Source organism: Balaenoptera musculus, chromosome 10 (genome assembly GCF_009873245.2).
Source record: "Balaenoptera musculus isolate JJ_BM4_2016_0621 chromosome 10, mBalMus1.pri.v3, whole genome shotgun sequence".
Lineage (NCBI taxonomy): Eukaryota > Metazoa > Chordata > Mammalia > Artiodactyla > Balaenopteridae > Balaenoptera > Balaenoptera musculus.
In genome coordinates this window covers 5,066,447-5,083,336 of record NC_045794.1, presented here as the reverse complement: position 1 = coordinate 5,083,336, position 16,890 = coordinate 5,066,447, and positions in this window count along the sequence as shown.

Below are 16,890 nucleotides of genomic sequence, written 5' to 3'. Positions count from 1 at the left end.
AGGGCTTTGCAGACTGCAAAATGCCATGCAATGCCAGTTACCTTTATCCTTAACCTTCTTCTTAAAGGCTACTTTCACCTGACTGATGGACTCCCTGGAAGAGCCAGGAAGAGCTGCCACGGTGACAATTAAACCAGGACCCATCGGGGGATGCTGATCTGTCCAAACTCACTCAAGTGCAGACTTGGCCCTGGGATAACGGAAGAAGGAAATTGTTCAAGCTGGTTAACCGTTTACTCTTTTGAAGGAGTAAAAGACTGAGGAATGAGGGGTAGAGATGAGATGGGTGAAGATTTGAGAAGAATAAAAGCTGGAGAGTTGGGGTGGCCCTAGAGGACCCCTAAATATCCAGGCCGAGCCCTCTGCTGGTAGCCCCGTTGAGGTCTTGTTTACTCTTTTTCTGGCTTCAGTCCTGGGTCCTGGATCAAGCCTCCTTTGTTATTTTGGAGCAGGAAATTATTGACCCATAACACAAGCCTATAATAAATAGCCTCACATCATAAAACGCAAGCCTTCCGCAGAGTCTGCATTTGGAAAACACTGAGGCATTTGCAAGCTGCTGCCCAGAATATATTTGGTATCTTGCTGCCCCTCCCCTTCGTCAGCAGGCCAGCCCACAGCCTGGCAGGACCAGAGTCAGCCCCTCACCCACAGACCCACTGCTCCGCTAGATCTGTTGGCGTTTTTCCTTCCTCTCGTGTTCAGCATCTCTTGATGAGAAGTCCGCACATTTTAAAAATGTGGCATAAAACCAGAGGGGGGGCAGCTTGCACAAAGGCAGCCCACTATCAGCCCCCAGGGTGGGCAAGTGCCTGTTGCACAGCCTCTCCAATCTCTGGGTGGGGTGCGGGGAGCCATGGTCAGGGATAAGGGATGAGGGGATGCAGGCAGGGACTGGGCTGGAGGGGAGGGTCGACCCCCCGCAGAGCTGAGCTCAGCTCCAGGGAAGAAGCACGCCTGCCGGTCTGGCGTGGGTCCTGGGGACGCTCTCTCTCTGCAACCTGGCTTTTGAGGCAAGGAGACAGGGCCAAGGGCAGGGTGGAGCCTGCACGCCGTACCCCTGGACTGGACTTCTGGATTCAGACCCTTACTAAAGCTTCCAGAAGTGTCCCAGCAGCCAGGGAGGAATCTACAATCCCTCCTAGATCCCAGCCAGTTTGCCCGTCAATGGGAACGTTTTTTTTTTTCCTGTCCAAGCTTTTTGGCTCCACCCCTTGTTTGATACCTGATGGGGCAGGAGGGGAACTGCTCCCCAGGGTCCTTCTGTCCTTGTAACCAGCCTCTGGGTCAGCCAGAAGCCTGGCAGGGAAACAATTAACCTAGGTATGGTCTGAGAGGAAACCAAAGGCTCCATACCCTCAAAGGCATAGTTCCTAAAGTTGAAATCCTCTCACTAGCATTTCATCTTTCTCGTGTAAAGTTTTTTCTCTTCTAGTTAACATGGAAATCCTTGGCCTTCCCTGGCGGTCCAGTGGATATGACTTCGCCTTCCAATGCAGGGGGTGTGGGTTCGATCCCTGGTTGGGGAACTAAGATCCCACATGCCTCCTGGGCAGAAAACAAAACATAAAACAGAAGCAATATTGTAACAGATTCAATAAAGACTTTAAAAATGGTCCAGATCAAAAAAAGAAAAAAAAACCTTTACATTTAAAAAAAAGAAAAGGAAATCCTTCTGAGCAGGAGCGCGGTGCCAAGCCATCCCCAGCGTGGTGTGACTGAGTTTCCAGTGGGTCCTGGGAGAAGGTATCCCACAGGGGAGGGACAGAGAAGGTGCGAGAACCCTGGATCCTGGAAGGTGGGGAGTGTACATTTCAGGAAGAAGGAGGCTGCAGGGGAGAGAATGGGAGAAACAGGGCAGAGCAATGATCCCAGAAGCTTAGCAGAATGAAGCATGAAAACTTGAGCCAGGAGATCAGGGTTCAACTTCCTGCTCCACCTCTTATTCAGGAGAGGTTTCTTTGAGCATCTATAAATGAGAAGAATTATGTCTACCTCGCGGGCCTGCCTCCCAAGGTTGCTATGGGGACGGGATTAGATGGCAAATGTGGACGTGCTTTGAAAAATGCGAAAGGCTCACCAATGTCAGTGGTTGTGACGTGTAAGCCTCCCCGCAGGCCCTCTGATCTCCCTTCCGCCTGCCTCTCTGCTGGTTCTTGCCCACATGCTGCTGCTGGCTGAGCTACAGACCTGCTGACTGGGCTTCTGGTAGAGACGGCAAACAGCTCTCCACCTCCTGCATCGCTCCAGCCCTGCAGCATCCCCCACTGGACACCATGGGCCGCCAGCCTCAAGCCTTCATGTAAACCAACAAAGAGTGGCACTCCCATTATCAAATTCAGGAGGCTGTGCCCACGGGCAGCAGGCGCTGAGCCTGGGTTGCTGTGCAAAACAGGAGGGGTGACAGAAGGGAACCCCGGGAGGCATAAACGCTTTGGCCCCATGCCCTCCCTCTCCAAAGGGCTGGATCCACGTCTCCCCCTGGCAAGGGCTGCAGAACGGAGACAGGCTGCCAGGGCATGATGCTGGGAAAAGGAGGGGGTTTGCCGAAGTGAACTCTGGAAGCAGCCTCATTGGTCCTCTTTGGGAAAGAGAGGGTGTCTCGGGCCGGTTCGAGGTCCAGCCCCAGGGCTGACCTGAGGGGCTGGGGATGGAGGCAGGCTTTTCTCCCCTGGAGTTCTCTCCTACAGGCAAATTTGTGAAGCAACGGAAACCCACCCCCAGCCTCCCCCAAGCCTCAATGGACAGGCACGCGTGTGCGCACATATGGAGAGAGGTCTGGTCTGGTCTGATCGGCTCTAAGGTTATTTCCTGTCCCTGAAATGCCCACTGATGCTCTGCACAAGCCCAGACCATGATCTCACAGCCCTGATACCCTCCTCTCTGCAAGCCATCTGCACACACACACGCACACTCACACACACACACTCACACACACACACTCACACACACACACACACACACACACACACACCCTCAAACTTCACTGGTTCCATGAGAGAATCCTCCTGCTTTCTCAGAACTCTAATTTGGGCATGAAGTAGGTTAAAGAAGAATCGAGTTCAGCAGATTTATCTGAAGAATGCAATGATTTAATTATTTAATCCATCTGGAATTTATTTTTGTATTCACTATGCAGTAAAAATAGAGAAAAGATGGAAAGCTACCCAATTTATTGTAAGAAGTCACTTTTGCCCTGATATAAAACATAGAGAAAAATACTGTTTTATTTCCCCAAGGCACAAAGGTTTAAAACTTGGTAAAATACTTGCAAGAAAAATTCAATATCCCATCAGTAACGCAATTCTGCCTTCTATGAAGATGGTTGTAGGTTTTATCTTAGGCACAGAGGAAAGAAGAAAGAGTTTGAAAAATACCAGAACATATTGAATTTCTTCCAGGGTCTGGTATGAAGCAGGGAGCCTAGAGACCTTGGAGATGTCCAAGGCCCCACTTGAAGACCTCTGCCAACCTCAGACAGAAATACCAAGGAGCTCTGTGAGTTTGAGACTCGGGGAACCAGAGGCAGATGTGGTGCTGATTCTGACCACGTGAAATCAGCATGGCCGTCTGGGAGGTGGGCTCCAAAAAGACCACTTTGATGGCAGCAGCGGACCCTCTGCTGGTGTGAAACCCCAGGCAGCTGGTCAGGGGGCAGGCCCCCAAAACTGACCTGGGGCACACAACAGCCTGCTGACCGGCTGTGGCCGCCACCACCTCCCCCTCAGCCCATCCTCCACACCACTGTCGGTGTGAGCGTTCTGAGACAGAAGTCCTATCAGGTCAAATGTTTCGATGGCTCTCTATCACCTACACAAGGATGTCAAAAGGTTTTATAGCACTCTGACTAGCGGGGACTTCATGTCCCCACGCCTTACAACTCTTATCTACTTGATGCAGGTCAAACTCAGGAAGGCACCACAGTCCCCTGCTCACCCTTCTAGAATCATCTTTTACCACCCACTCCCGTACACTGTTCTCCAATTTACTGACCCACTTTCAGTTTCTTGAACACATCTGCTGTCTCTCATTTCTGTCTTTGTCTTATCCAATTCCTCCAGCCTGAATTCCCAGCCTGAATTAGGTGCTCCTTCTCTCTGCTATTGGCAGTAGCAGCTGTCTGGTCTTGGCATTTATGATAACACGTATTCCAATGTAATTGGCTGTGTCTCTACATCTCCTACTAGGATGGGAACCTTCCAAGGGCAGAGGACATGTTTACCCGGTTTTGTATTCCTGGTTCTAGTGCAGTACCTGAAACATGGCTGATGCACAATATACTTTCATGTAGTTTATTGCATCCAACATTTAGCCCTTTCCCTGAAAGACCTTATGTGGTCTTTATAACCACCTTATGTGGTCTTTATAGTATAGTTAGGGAAGACAGAATAGTATTAACTGCCAATAGGCACAAACTCAAAGATCTTGACAGCAAAAAAAAAAAAAAAAAATTAAGCTGTGGGCAGTGAAGAGGTTAATCCAGAGGTTAATCCAAGTAGGAAATCCCATCAGTAGCCTTTATATTGTCATAAATGAAATTTATTGAATTTTATTGGGGTTTATTGAATTTGCATCAGTCAGGATCAGTTAGGTCACACTGCAGTAACAAAGAATTCCCAAATCCCAGTCGTTGAAAACAACAAAACTTTATTTGTCACTAGGGCAACATCTCCAACGTGGGTTGGTAGATGAGTGAATCTCCACACCATCTGAGAAAGACCCCACCACCTTACAGCTTCACCGTTGGGAGCACGTGTCTCTTGGCTGCAAGGGAAGAGCTAGCTGGGAGTGACACAGCAACTCTGTCCCTCCTGCTCCCCAGATCACTGTTCAGGTTAGTCACAGGGCACCCTCAATAGCACAGAGGCTGGGAGATATGGGGAGCTAATGGCAATACCTCATAAGTGACACTCATGCTTCCATAAGCATGGACCACATTCAAGACATTGAACTAAGCACTGAGGACCATATAAATGTCCCTCGAGGAGTTCATCATCAGATGGATGATAAGACATTAGGTATGAACATAAAAAATGAGAAGGCAGAATGTGCCTCCAGGCTTCTCAACTATCATGACGCTCCCAGGAATGAGCCCACCACAGGGAACCAAGACTCAGAGTCAAGCTCATGAGTCTATGCATTAAATCACTACCCACACCTGTGCCATCATCCTTCAGGCTCACTTTCACTGGGGCTTGCTCTTTCCCTTGGGTCAGCCTAGATACTGAGAGGTCCTCAGCCTCATTTCCCCCTTTTGGATAAGGGTTCTGTTCTGAGTCCTCCTCCTCTCCTCCCTTCCCTTCTTCAAGCTGTGTTTCCTCTTCTCGGAAGTTGACATCCTGCCTCCTTCTCTGCTCAAGGAAGCTGGCAGCCTAACATGAAACCAAAGTTCCGTATGATCTTGTGAGGCTGAGAATAAAACTGAATCCCCCTCTCCTATCAGGGAACCTTGACCTTTGGAGACTCAGAAATATCCCAGCAGTAGGTCAAATGCACCATAAAAATGTATAAATATCCATGTTCTTACTTTGAATACTGTTCTCTGCATTGAGGCACCTAGCACAACGACTAAGTGCAGAAGCTTTTTTTCCATCCTTCTCTTTTATTCTCCACTCAGCCTCCCTTTCTTACCCTCTGCCAATTGTCTGGTGACCTTCTGTCACTATGAGTTACTCAGACTCTCCATCTATGTCTGTACTGTCCAGGTGGGCTCTCGTTTCACACCCAACCCTCCCCTTCCACCCAATAAACACGACCTGTCCTGAGTCCCCTTTCTCCTCAGATGACCTGCACAAAAGGAACCAAGAGCAGTGGCCTGGCCAACTGGCTGAACACTGAGAGGTACAAGATTATTTGTGGGATCCCAGGGCCCAGGGCTGCTCCTGGTTAGGAGAGGGAGGTCTGGCCAAGCCAAGTAGCCAGCTGGCTCTCTTGGCTGTAAGTCACTGTCAGCCCTCTATCATGTGTGGGTCTGGAGTACAAACGTACTTGGAAGGCATAGAGAGAGGAGAGTAAAGACCTCGAGGGGCCACCTTGCGTTTCTCTCCCATATTAACAGCAGACACAAAGAGGCTGTGTGATGGATAGCCATGAATAAAGCAGTTTTTTTCAGAGCCAGTTTCCTCTGTCAACAATTCCCCTTTCCCTGTGTTCCTTAGACACACATTTAATTTGTTACCTGTCAATGGATGACTGCATTTTTAGAAAGAACTGTTCAGAATGGACTAAAGGGGATACAAAGGAATGAACACTAGTAGCTGAATTTCAGGCATCTGTGATTATGTCAGTAAGAAATTTATTTTCATGACTGAGGACCTCCCAACACGACTAAAAGCAGACTGCTTAGGCGAGGCAGCTAGCCTTGACCTGTCAAGTGGCATACCTGAGGTTTCCACGGAAGACAAAGCCATGAAACCAGTGTTTTGTTACAGTACACAGGACACAGACAATTCACGGGGAGCCTCTGACTTACCCAGCAAGTAAGTGGAAACCAGGTCTTGGGGATCTGCAAAAAGCAGGTGGAAGTGCTGATAAATATTCCATAACCACAGCCCAAGTGAACAGTAAGGTGAAATGCAAATAATTCACATAGCACTGAAAAAGCTACTCTGCTTTTCTGACTTAAACCTTTTCTGGAGAATATTAATGATGGACGAGACCTTAAAATTTATCTAGTCAAATGCTCGATCGGCATGGGAGTCCCCTTTCCAAGGTCATGAGACAGGGTCTTGCAACCTCTCTTGATCACACCCAGAAATGGGCATTCATTCCACTGGAGAATCATCCCAGTTGATTAGTTAAATTCTTACTGAGGCCAGCACCCGGACCTCTAATTTGGTAACCCTTACTCTTTTGAGACACCCTCACCTTTCAAGGTGGCAGCACTTGTATTAATTTTGCTTAAAATCACTGTTGGAGGTGGCATGATGGTCAGGGAGGCCGGAGAGAAGTTTTGTGGAAATAGGACAACTTCCCCGTATCCTCCTGGAAGCTGATCCCTCCCTTTGATCCCGTGTTTTCAGTGTCATCCTTTCTTCCACAGTTGCTCAGTTTTTGTCTCACCTGCCCTTCTTTACAGACTGTAGCTCTGTGCGCTACAAAAGAGAGAAACTGAACCGCACAGGATTGAAATGGAATCATTTGTTTCTTGCACCCATCGCCTCTCCGGCAGCAGCTCCCCTGCACCGCAAGCTCGCTCGGGGCTCTGGTCCTTCCCTCCTGTGGCAGGGAGGGAGAACAAGGACCATGACACGAGGCAGCAGTTTCAATTCAGGAGGTGAAGCAGGTGCTAATTCCATGCACATTCCATTGGTGAGAATTGAGTCACCAGGCCCTGCATCAGGGCCAGGAAGCCGGGAAGTGTCGTTTCTAGTGACATGTGCCTCGGAAGGAAGAATAAAGGGACTTGGGGGTTCTAGAGGGAAAAATACCAGCTTTCCACATGTGCTACACCCTCTGTCTTTCTTTTCCCTTCCTTTCCCTCTTCTAGCTTTATCTCCCTTATCCTTGTCCTTTCTTTCACTCTGAACTAGCCATAAAGTGGTGGGAAGTGTATAATTGTGTGTACACATACACACACACACACACACACACACACACACACACATACACACACACGTATGCAGGCTGGGCTGGATCTGGGAGGGCCCTGAGTCTGTGTAGCCGGCATACCACCCACACAGCACCACCCTGGGTTCATCTTTTTATGGTTCCCCTCCTGCGGTCTTATCTTTCAAGCAGCCCCCCTTCCTGCCCAGATCCCAGCTGCATGCTCAGCTCGGGAGTGAATGGACTCAGCCTTCACCACAAAAGGAGGAAATAAGTGAACGGTACCCACCTTCCCATTGTCAGCAGCCAAACTCCACCTCCCTCCTACTCATTCCGACAACCTCTGGGCTCCACCCTCTGATGGGATGTGCTTGTGCTCTCAGGAGCCTAATCCCTCAAACAGGCAGTTCCCACCCCTGACATATCAGGAAAGAAATAGATAATGGATTGCCAATGACAGGGCGTATAGAATCCAACTTGGAGACTCAGGCAGGAGGGAAGAAGTTGGTCATGTCCCAGCTCTTCTGCATGCAACAAATGTCTGAAATATTTTTTCCCATCGTTTTGGAGGGTGGTAGGAAATGGCATACAACCGTAACTTCTTTTTAAATTTTCCAAAATGTTACCTGCATAAAAAATGAACAAATGTCAGGGGCAGGCACATCTTGGACTGAACTTCGAATGAACTGATGGCAGGCCTCACCATTCTGAAAATATAAAAATTGAAAGCTGTCAGGGCTCCGAGCAGACCATGCATTTGCATCCCATTTAAATAATGTGCAAGAATCTTTGGTGGGATGGGGAGTTTTGAGCCTTGTCAGAGAACTTTGGAAGTACTTAGCGTGAAAATGCCAAGGAGACCCATGGCCCGGGTCACCCGACAGACAGCCTGAAACCAGCCCACGTGTACAGGGTGAGACACTGCCACGCCTGCAGAGAACGGTCTTCTATATTCCAGTGGCCAGCCAGGTACACTTGTCAGAAACTTCCCCCGGGGGCATCTGGTCTAGAGAGTGGTACTTTCTGGGGCTTGAATTATGAGACAGAACCTCTTCCTACCATGGGCAAGGGTGACTCGGCTGGCAAGGTTCACATTTTTACCAAGCAGCTCCTGGGGTCTAGGGCGCAGGGCTCTGCACACGTGCCCCCTCCCTGTACTGATTTTCTAGCCCACCTACAGTGACCCAGTGGTGGAAGCCCCGAGAGAGATCAGGATAAGTCTGTGAGATATCACAGCTGGTTGTGTAAGGAAAACCACATACCGTCACCACCCCATAGTGACTGTCAGCGTCTATTGGGTGAGTGGAAGGAATGGCAGAGAATTCAGTTTCCAGAATGGCCTTGTGGATCCGTGGCCAGGCTGCATGGAATACTACACACAGGGACCCTGTATCCTAAAATATGAAGCCAATACCATTTATCATGACCATATCCAATTTCTGACTTGGTAAGGAAACCTGAAATAAGGTTATGGAAATATCCCAGACAGGGGGGAAGGACCGGAGTGCTACTCTCACTTCCGATGTGCAGTAAGGGCAGTTTTCTTTTCTTTTGTTTTGACCCTCATCACTTTATAACACAAATGGCTTAAAAGGACTTCTTCATGTATTGGCACCACAGTTGTGCTGAAGGATCGGAGAAAGGAGGTTTCTGTTAGGAGGGTTCCTGGAACAAGACGCCCCCTTGTCCCTAGAGATAAATGATTTCCATCAATAAATTGACTCTGGTGGCAGATTAAAGATGCTGCAAGTGATGTGACTTGCCTCCTCTTGAATCTGCATGATCTGTGATCACTTTGACCAATAGAAGTGGTGGAAGCTGTTTTGAGGACTGACAGTTTCTGGCTTGGTCTCTGGGACTTAGCTGCCGTGTGAATGGTCCAACTGTACTGATAAAACGACCACATGAAGATGCTCTGAGATCTACGGGGATGCAGAGGGGTCAGGTGACCCCAGTGGTCCCCACTAAGGCACCCGGTGTCTGAGTGAAGTCCCTGGATGCTCCAGGTCACCTGCTGAGTGCCACCGAATGACCCAGCCGGTGCGACACAGAGCAGAACAATTGCCTGGGTAAGCCCCGCCCAAATTCTTGACCCACGAAAGAGTTATAAAAACTGCTTATTGTTTGAAATCCAGTATGTTTTAGAGGAGCTTATGACACAGCAATAGATAACCGCCCACCAAACCACACATATGATTATAAAATTAAATTAGCGAAAAATGGTAAATTATGAACCCCACGCAGTCACAGGGACCGTAATTTTCTGCTTTCAGAGCAGGGTGATGATCTGGTGAGTTCAAGAGAGCCAGAGGAAATTTTCCCCCCAAAATCAGGGATATGAAATCACCAAAGCTTAATAAATAGTATCACGTTTAGATGCTCAACAAGGAAATGCAAATCCAAGAACAGCCCCAGGGCCGTCCGGTGCTCCCCCTTCAGCCACGCCGCTCAGTGGGTCTGTGGTTTTCCCGCCCCCAACTCCCCAGAGCATAAGGTCCCCGCCTTCCTTCTTTAGGACACAGCCAGCCAGGAAGCCCTCCGTTGCCTCTGGGGGGAGGGGTCCCTGTGGATGCCCCTGGTTGGCCTTCTGAGTGACAAGCCAGCAGGCCACCAGGACTGGCTGTGGAAGGCTGCCTGATCAGAGCGGAATTACAGCGGTTCATTTCCTAAAGTGCCAGGAGACCCAGGGATGAACCTGGGGGCAGAAGTGGAAACCAACCACTGCAGCACCCTCAGGGAGAGGCCGTTCATCCTGAGCATGACAGCTCTGTCAACCAGAGGGCCTCCTTCTCCTGCAACACACCAGTAATCTCATTGCCGCTGTTGCAGCAGAGGCACCGTGGAACCGCAGGGGCTCCTACTAAATAACTCACCCTTTCCCAGGAGTCGGGGTGGGGCATGCACGTGTGGGGATGCAGAGCAGAGGCACGATGGGGGGCCGGTCTATGCCCGCATGTTTCCTCCGATGAACAGCGAGGATAGTTCGAAGTGAGGGTAGTGTGGGGTGGCAGTGAGAACCAATTTTGTTTCTTTTTTTTTTTTTTTAATTGAAGTATAGTTAATTTACACTGAAGTGTACAGCAAAGTGAGTCAGTTATACACACATACATATATATGCATATATATATTCTTTTTCAGATTCTTTTCCATTATAGGTTATTACAAGTTATTGAGTATAGTTCCCTGTGCTACACTGTAGGTGTGTGGTAGTGTGTGTGTGTATATATATATATATAGGGCATGCGGGATCTTAGTTCCCGCACCAGGGATCAGACTTACACCCCCCTGCAGTGGAAGCGCAGAGCCTTAACCACTGGACCGCCAGGGAAGTCTCCTTAGTGTGTATATGTTAACCCCAAACTCCTAATTTATCTCTCCTCCATGGCGCATCCCATCCCCTTTGGTAATCTTGTTACTTTCTAATTGAGCTGTAACTTAGAAGGGGCCTCAGGAATAAGAGGGATATTGCTGCTTCCTGGCGGCCTGAGGCCAGCAGGCTGCTCGTAGCCTGGGGGATGCACCAGCTCAGCCCCCTCCCGTGCCCACTCCCCCTACAGAGCCCACAAGAGCTGCAACGCAGCAGCAGCTTAAACCCATCCCTGCTTTCCTCCCTCGTCTTGCAGCCGCCAGCCAGATCTCTGAACACACTCTCTGCATCTCAGACATGGTGACACAGGTGGGGCACGCATGACCTTCTCGACCCCTGCCGAGCTCCAAGGTCCTAACCAGGTGGGTGAAAGGACCAGAATTCCCTGTTGGGACACAGGCGGCTGCAGGCATCAGATCTGATCTGACTCACACTTACTCTAGAAGCGTCCATTAACAGAGCTAACGCGTACGTATGGAATCTAAAAAAAAAAAAAAAATGGTATTGATGAACCTAGTTGCAGGGCAGGAATAAAGATGTAGACGTAGAGAATGAACTTGAGGACACGGTGTGGGAGGCGGAAGCTGGGGCGAAGTGAGAGTGGCGTGGACATATATACACTACCAAATGTAAAATCGATAGCTAGTGGGAAGCAGCCGCATAGCACAGGGAGATCAGCTCGGTGCTTTGTGACCACCTAGAGGGGTGGGATAGGGAGGGTGGGAGGGAGGCTCAAGAGGGAGGGGATATGGGGATGTATGTATGCATTGGCTGATTCACTTTGGCGGACAACAGAAACTAACACAGTATCGTGAAGCAATTATATTCCAATAAAGATCTATTTAAAAAAAAAAAAAAGAGCAACCCCAAGTTCTGCAGGTTTTCCTGCCGAAAACGTTCAATCGGGGTTCAGGGCAATTTCTGGCAAGCACGCTGCCCTTCCTTGCGAGTTTTCCAGAGGTGTCTGGACTCTTTTGTCTTTCTTTCCCACTCCACGCGCTTCCCGTCCCGGGCCATAAACCCACCGTTTGAGGCTTGTGATGCCTTGTTCAGAAAGCCTTGGATGGAGCCGCCTGTGTCCCCGCGGGTTCCACAGCGGACGCCCCGCCCACCCCCGCACCCCTCCCCCGCGGGCTGGCGGCCCGGAGGCAGCGCGCCCTCTAGTGGCCGGTGCTTCCAGGCCCGCGCTGGCCCACCGGGGCTGCTGGGGCGGAGAAGGGGGGGCACCCCAAATTGTTTTGAAGTTAACCCAGACCCAGAATCTAAGGAAGAAGAAACACACCCTTTGGGCTTTTAAAACAGAAATCCTTTCCCTACCCAATGCAAAAGATGTCCTGGGGTCACACCAGCAAAGAGCATCCGTCTGCCCTGCGCCCCCTCTGCCCCCCAGCATAAGGGCAACACCAGAGGGTAGAGGTTTGGCTGATTATTGCTTTCTCTGGGCCTCTATCTCCATCGTTCATAGGGGAAAAATAGTCCTTCCTGAGCCATTACCTGAGGTGGCTCTCCTGCAGGTACCGTCTCTCTCTGTCTTTTTAAAATTTTATTTATTTTTATTGAAGTATAGTTGATTTACAGTGTTGTGTTAATTTCTGGTGTACAGCAAAGTGACTCAGATATATATACATATATACACACATTCTTTTTTAATGCACCCCTGTGTGCATAGCAGCACTATTCTCTCTGCCTTTCTAATTCCTCCTCCATGTTTTCCAGCAGGTTCCGTTGCCCCCTCCTCCATGGACAGCAGAGTTGTCTACATAACGGCAATCTCACCCTCTGCTGAAAACTCCTCTGCAACAGGAACAAAAGCCTGACGTTGCAGGTGTCCATCCCTTCCTTGACCCGTTCCCTACCAGAACCAGTGGGCTTCAGACATGGAGAATCTTAAGAGGACTGTTAAGGAAGTTTTCTGTACGTTAGATGATAAAATTACACCCCATCCCACCCCCCAGCTCCTAACCAGGTGGGTAAAAAGTAACCCGAATTCCTGCTAGGTGTGGGGAGGTCATAAGCAAGCCCAGATGTACCGGGGTTTGCTTTTCAGGGGTTTTCCACAGCCTCTAGTGTGAAGCGAGATGCTTCAGTGTGGGCCCCATCCCCAGGTCTGCATCTACAAACGAGCCCGCACTCCAGCCCCGCCCCCTCCACTGCCTTCTCTTCCCTGCAGGCGCCAAGCTGCAAGAAGGTTCCTGAGGAAGAGAGAGGCCGCTCTGGTCCTCGGGGTTCCACATCGGTGGCTTCCTGAACTAGCACCCAGGCTCCCTCCAGCTTCCCACTTGGTGCTCCCATGGTGCCACCCTGCACCCTCCCCTTAGCTGAGGTCCCTCCAAAGAGCACACACTACCTTAGCCCTCACCACCCTCTCCTGTAACTGCCTCATTAGCTGTCTGTCCATCAAGGCACAGATTGATGGGGCAGATCAGAGCCCCACAGACTCACCCAGCTTATCCTGCCCATTTCCAGGAGAAAATTTCACTCGTTTTCTTTGAAGACCTTACAGAGAAATCACAGCTACAACTTCCCACCATCATACACGGTATGCCTCATTATCTTATCTTCCTCCAACCCCCAAAGCTCCTTAATATTCAGCCTCAAGCCAGATTATTTCAAAAGAAGACCGTTATTTGGGAATAAAAGTATTTTGTGGTCTTGAAGATCATGATTCAGCTCTAGTCTTTTTACCCCCTCAGGCCTTTTGTTATTCAGACAAACTTCTCTTAATTCCTTGAAAACCTCTTTTAGGAGATATAAAAATTGAAGACATCTTCGCAGATTTTTTTTTTTTTTAATTGGAGATTTTTGCCTAAGAATATTCTGTCCTCAAAATTCTTTCCTCTTGGCATCTTCCCACAAGGTTTATCTGGAGAATATAATTGATTAATAAATATAAGAAATCAGAATAATTCTCAGGCCCAGCTCTTCAGTGAGAACAGAGGAAAGGGTGGGGGAGGTGGGGGGAACTTTCTTCCAGGTTCCAGGTAAACACAAAGGGAAGAACCTGCGCGATAAAGGAATTGAATTGACACATTTCTGGGAATGATCTGTGCTGATTTTCTCGGCCTCACTTTCCCCAATTTTTGATTATTAATGCAAAGGCTGAACTTTGCACTGCTGCATCATGGCCACCAGAAAATGGGTCTAATAAGGCTGGTACTTCCCCCGGCCAGCACTCCAGCCAGCCGACTGGACCCCAGTGAACAGCATTCAGTTCTCCCCTTTACAGAGTCTAGCAAGCCAGGGGCGCAATGGAAAGCACCCATGTTACGTCACTCAGTAGATTCATCGAGAAGCCGCTTCACGGTTGAAAAAGTCACCAACCTGAGTTGTGGTCTTGACCCTGGTTGAGTCCCTCCCACAGTAGGGGGAGGACTCTGTATAAGGATCTTGACACTGATTTCTTAACAACAGCTTCGAGATACTCTAGGAGAGGTTAGATATTGATGGAAGGAAATTGATCTCCATCCCTGGAAGAAAACTCATGAATACTACTTGTCACAGAGCCTGGTAAACATTTTCAATTTGCAGGGTTTGTAGTTGGGAAAGTCGAGAAGCCAAGACTCCCCTTTCTGGCCCACTGAAGAATAAGTAAAGTATGAGAGAGGAGGGAAGCCTTATCACGTGGACTTTCTGTAATAACAGAGATTTTGGAGTTGAAAACTGGAGACAGTGTGGCTTGGTGACAACATCATAAAAGTTCCTTCAGTGAAATGTAAATATGCCTCCTTGGTTCAGACACATGTGCGTGTACACACAGACCCACGCGGGGCTGGAGTGAGTCAAAGACATTGTTGTGCAAATGAAGGGAGTGTCTCCTGCTTGGTGGAGCCAAGCAAATCCGAATCAGGGCAGATGTCACCCTGCAGGACACTCTGGGAACCAAGGCGGGAGGAGTGAGGTCCGGGGATGAGAAACATGTCCCTCAGAAACAGAAGACAAGGTCCAGAGCCTGCTGTTTGGGGTTTGCCAAGCTATTTGCCTGGAGGAAGACTTGCATTCTTGTGGCGTGTGCTTTCTTGCATCTTTCCTCACTCAGGCTCCTCTGCCTAGAGGGACGGATAAGTCTTCAAAGGAGGGGACTCCAGTGATTCCAAGGGGTCCTGTGAGCAGATTCCTTCCATGGAGTGTAAACAAGTACCCACCAAGGAGAGTCAGCACCCCCCCTCCAGCTAAAGGGGGACTGTTTTCTGACCCTTTGTCTTCACGCAGGTAGAGATTTAGACCAGTCCTTACAGATGGCAAACACTTATCTAGCCTTTTCTTTCCTGGTGTGAAGGTGGTCTCCTTTGTTAGTTACTCTAGGATTTTACACAGTGTTTTCCCCACTGGAGAAAAATCAATGCCCCATATGCAAATGAAAAACTCATATTCTATCCCCCCCCCCCGCCCCATCTCTCTCTTTCACACACACACACACACACACACACACACACACACTCAAGCACTGGGTTTTGGTTCATTTTGCCCAAACAAGGAAGCTGCAATGTGCTTTCTCTTTGGACATCCCCAACGGAGACGGAATGGGGGCATTGTCTACTAGGCAATATTTCATTTGGTTTGATTCAGCCATTAATTGCTCTGTGGTTTCTGACTAATTCCTTCCTTCCCTTTGCTGCAGTGCATCACTTCAGGGAGAGAGAAGTTTGAGGGTTACTTGGCAGCTTCACAACCTCCATTTGCTTAAAAATGTGGAGACACCTCCTAAATAAAAAAAAAAAAAAAAAAAATAGAGAGTTACAAAGTCTGTCACTCCAGGGAAGTACAGTCATCCAAACCCACAATTCCATCCAAGAACCTCCCCGGTGGAGCCAATTCTCCAAGTCAGATACAGGAACAAAGCCTCTCGCTTGGGCACCCAGATGCTTGCTTAAAGGATCCACGAGAGGAAACATCAGAGTGGAAACAAAGGGGGTCTACGGAAAGGTGAAGACAAGTAGCTGAGGCTGAGCTCTACTTTTAAATGTGTTGGGGTCCCTTATGAAAGTATAGGTTCTGGGTAGATTCTGAAAAAAACCTAAGACTGACGTTAAGCTGCAGTTGTCAGCAACCGTGTTCAGTTGTTAATTTCCCATGCAGGACAGAATCATCCTATCTATATTTGGTTGGTTAATATCAACATTCACTGCTACTATCAAAGATAGCTGACTCTACAGATTTGCAAGTCATCTGAGTTGACAAGAAAATTGGTTAACCATTAATAGTAGTATTTATTATTTATATATAGCATTATAAGACAATGCATTCTACTTGCATCATCTCATTTTATTCTCACAATATTTCTATTAGGTAGGCACTAATATTTCCATTTCCTAACTGGGCTTCAAGAGGTTAAGTAATTTGCCAAGGTCACACATAGTTGGCTTTAAACACAGGCAATGGGACTCCAGGCCAGAGTCTGATTCCTAAACTTTAAGCTATACTGACATTTGCCAGTTAGAAACTGTAACAATAACTCTTAAGGCAACTATCTCTGCTTCTCCTATGGCTCTGATTAGATTGTTAGTTTTCCTAAGGGTTGAAGTCAGCTTCTCATTTCTTTTTTTCATTTCCTTCAAAATACTCAACACAGAACTGGGCACTAAATAATGTTGACTCACTCACTCAGGGAACTTGGCCAACAATTAACTCCTGCCATCTTCCTAAGTGTCGGCCTTTCTGTTTTCCCCTCAATTACTGCTTCAGTCTGTGAAAATGCTAAAGAGAGGTTTGGAAACAGGATTGTATGTTGATAATTCCTTGTCCTGGATTGATGAGAGGAAGGGGGTAAGGATGAGTTGCTCAGTGAGGGAAAATAGCAAGTGGAATCTTCTTAGAAGTACAGAAGAAGGAAAGGAGAAAGTGGGGAATGAGAATGTAGGAGAATTAAAGCAAACCATTGATAGAGAAGGATGATTCAGGGAGAATTTCTAACAATGCTATGTTTATATTGATGACAACTTAAGCATTTGATACACAGCCTTATGAAATTTTATTTG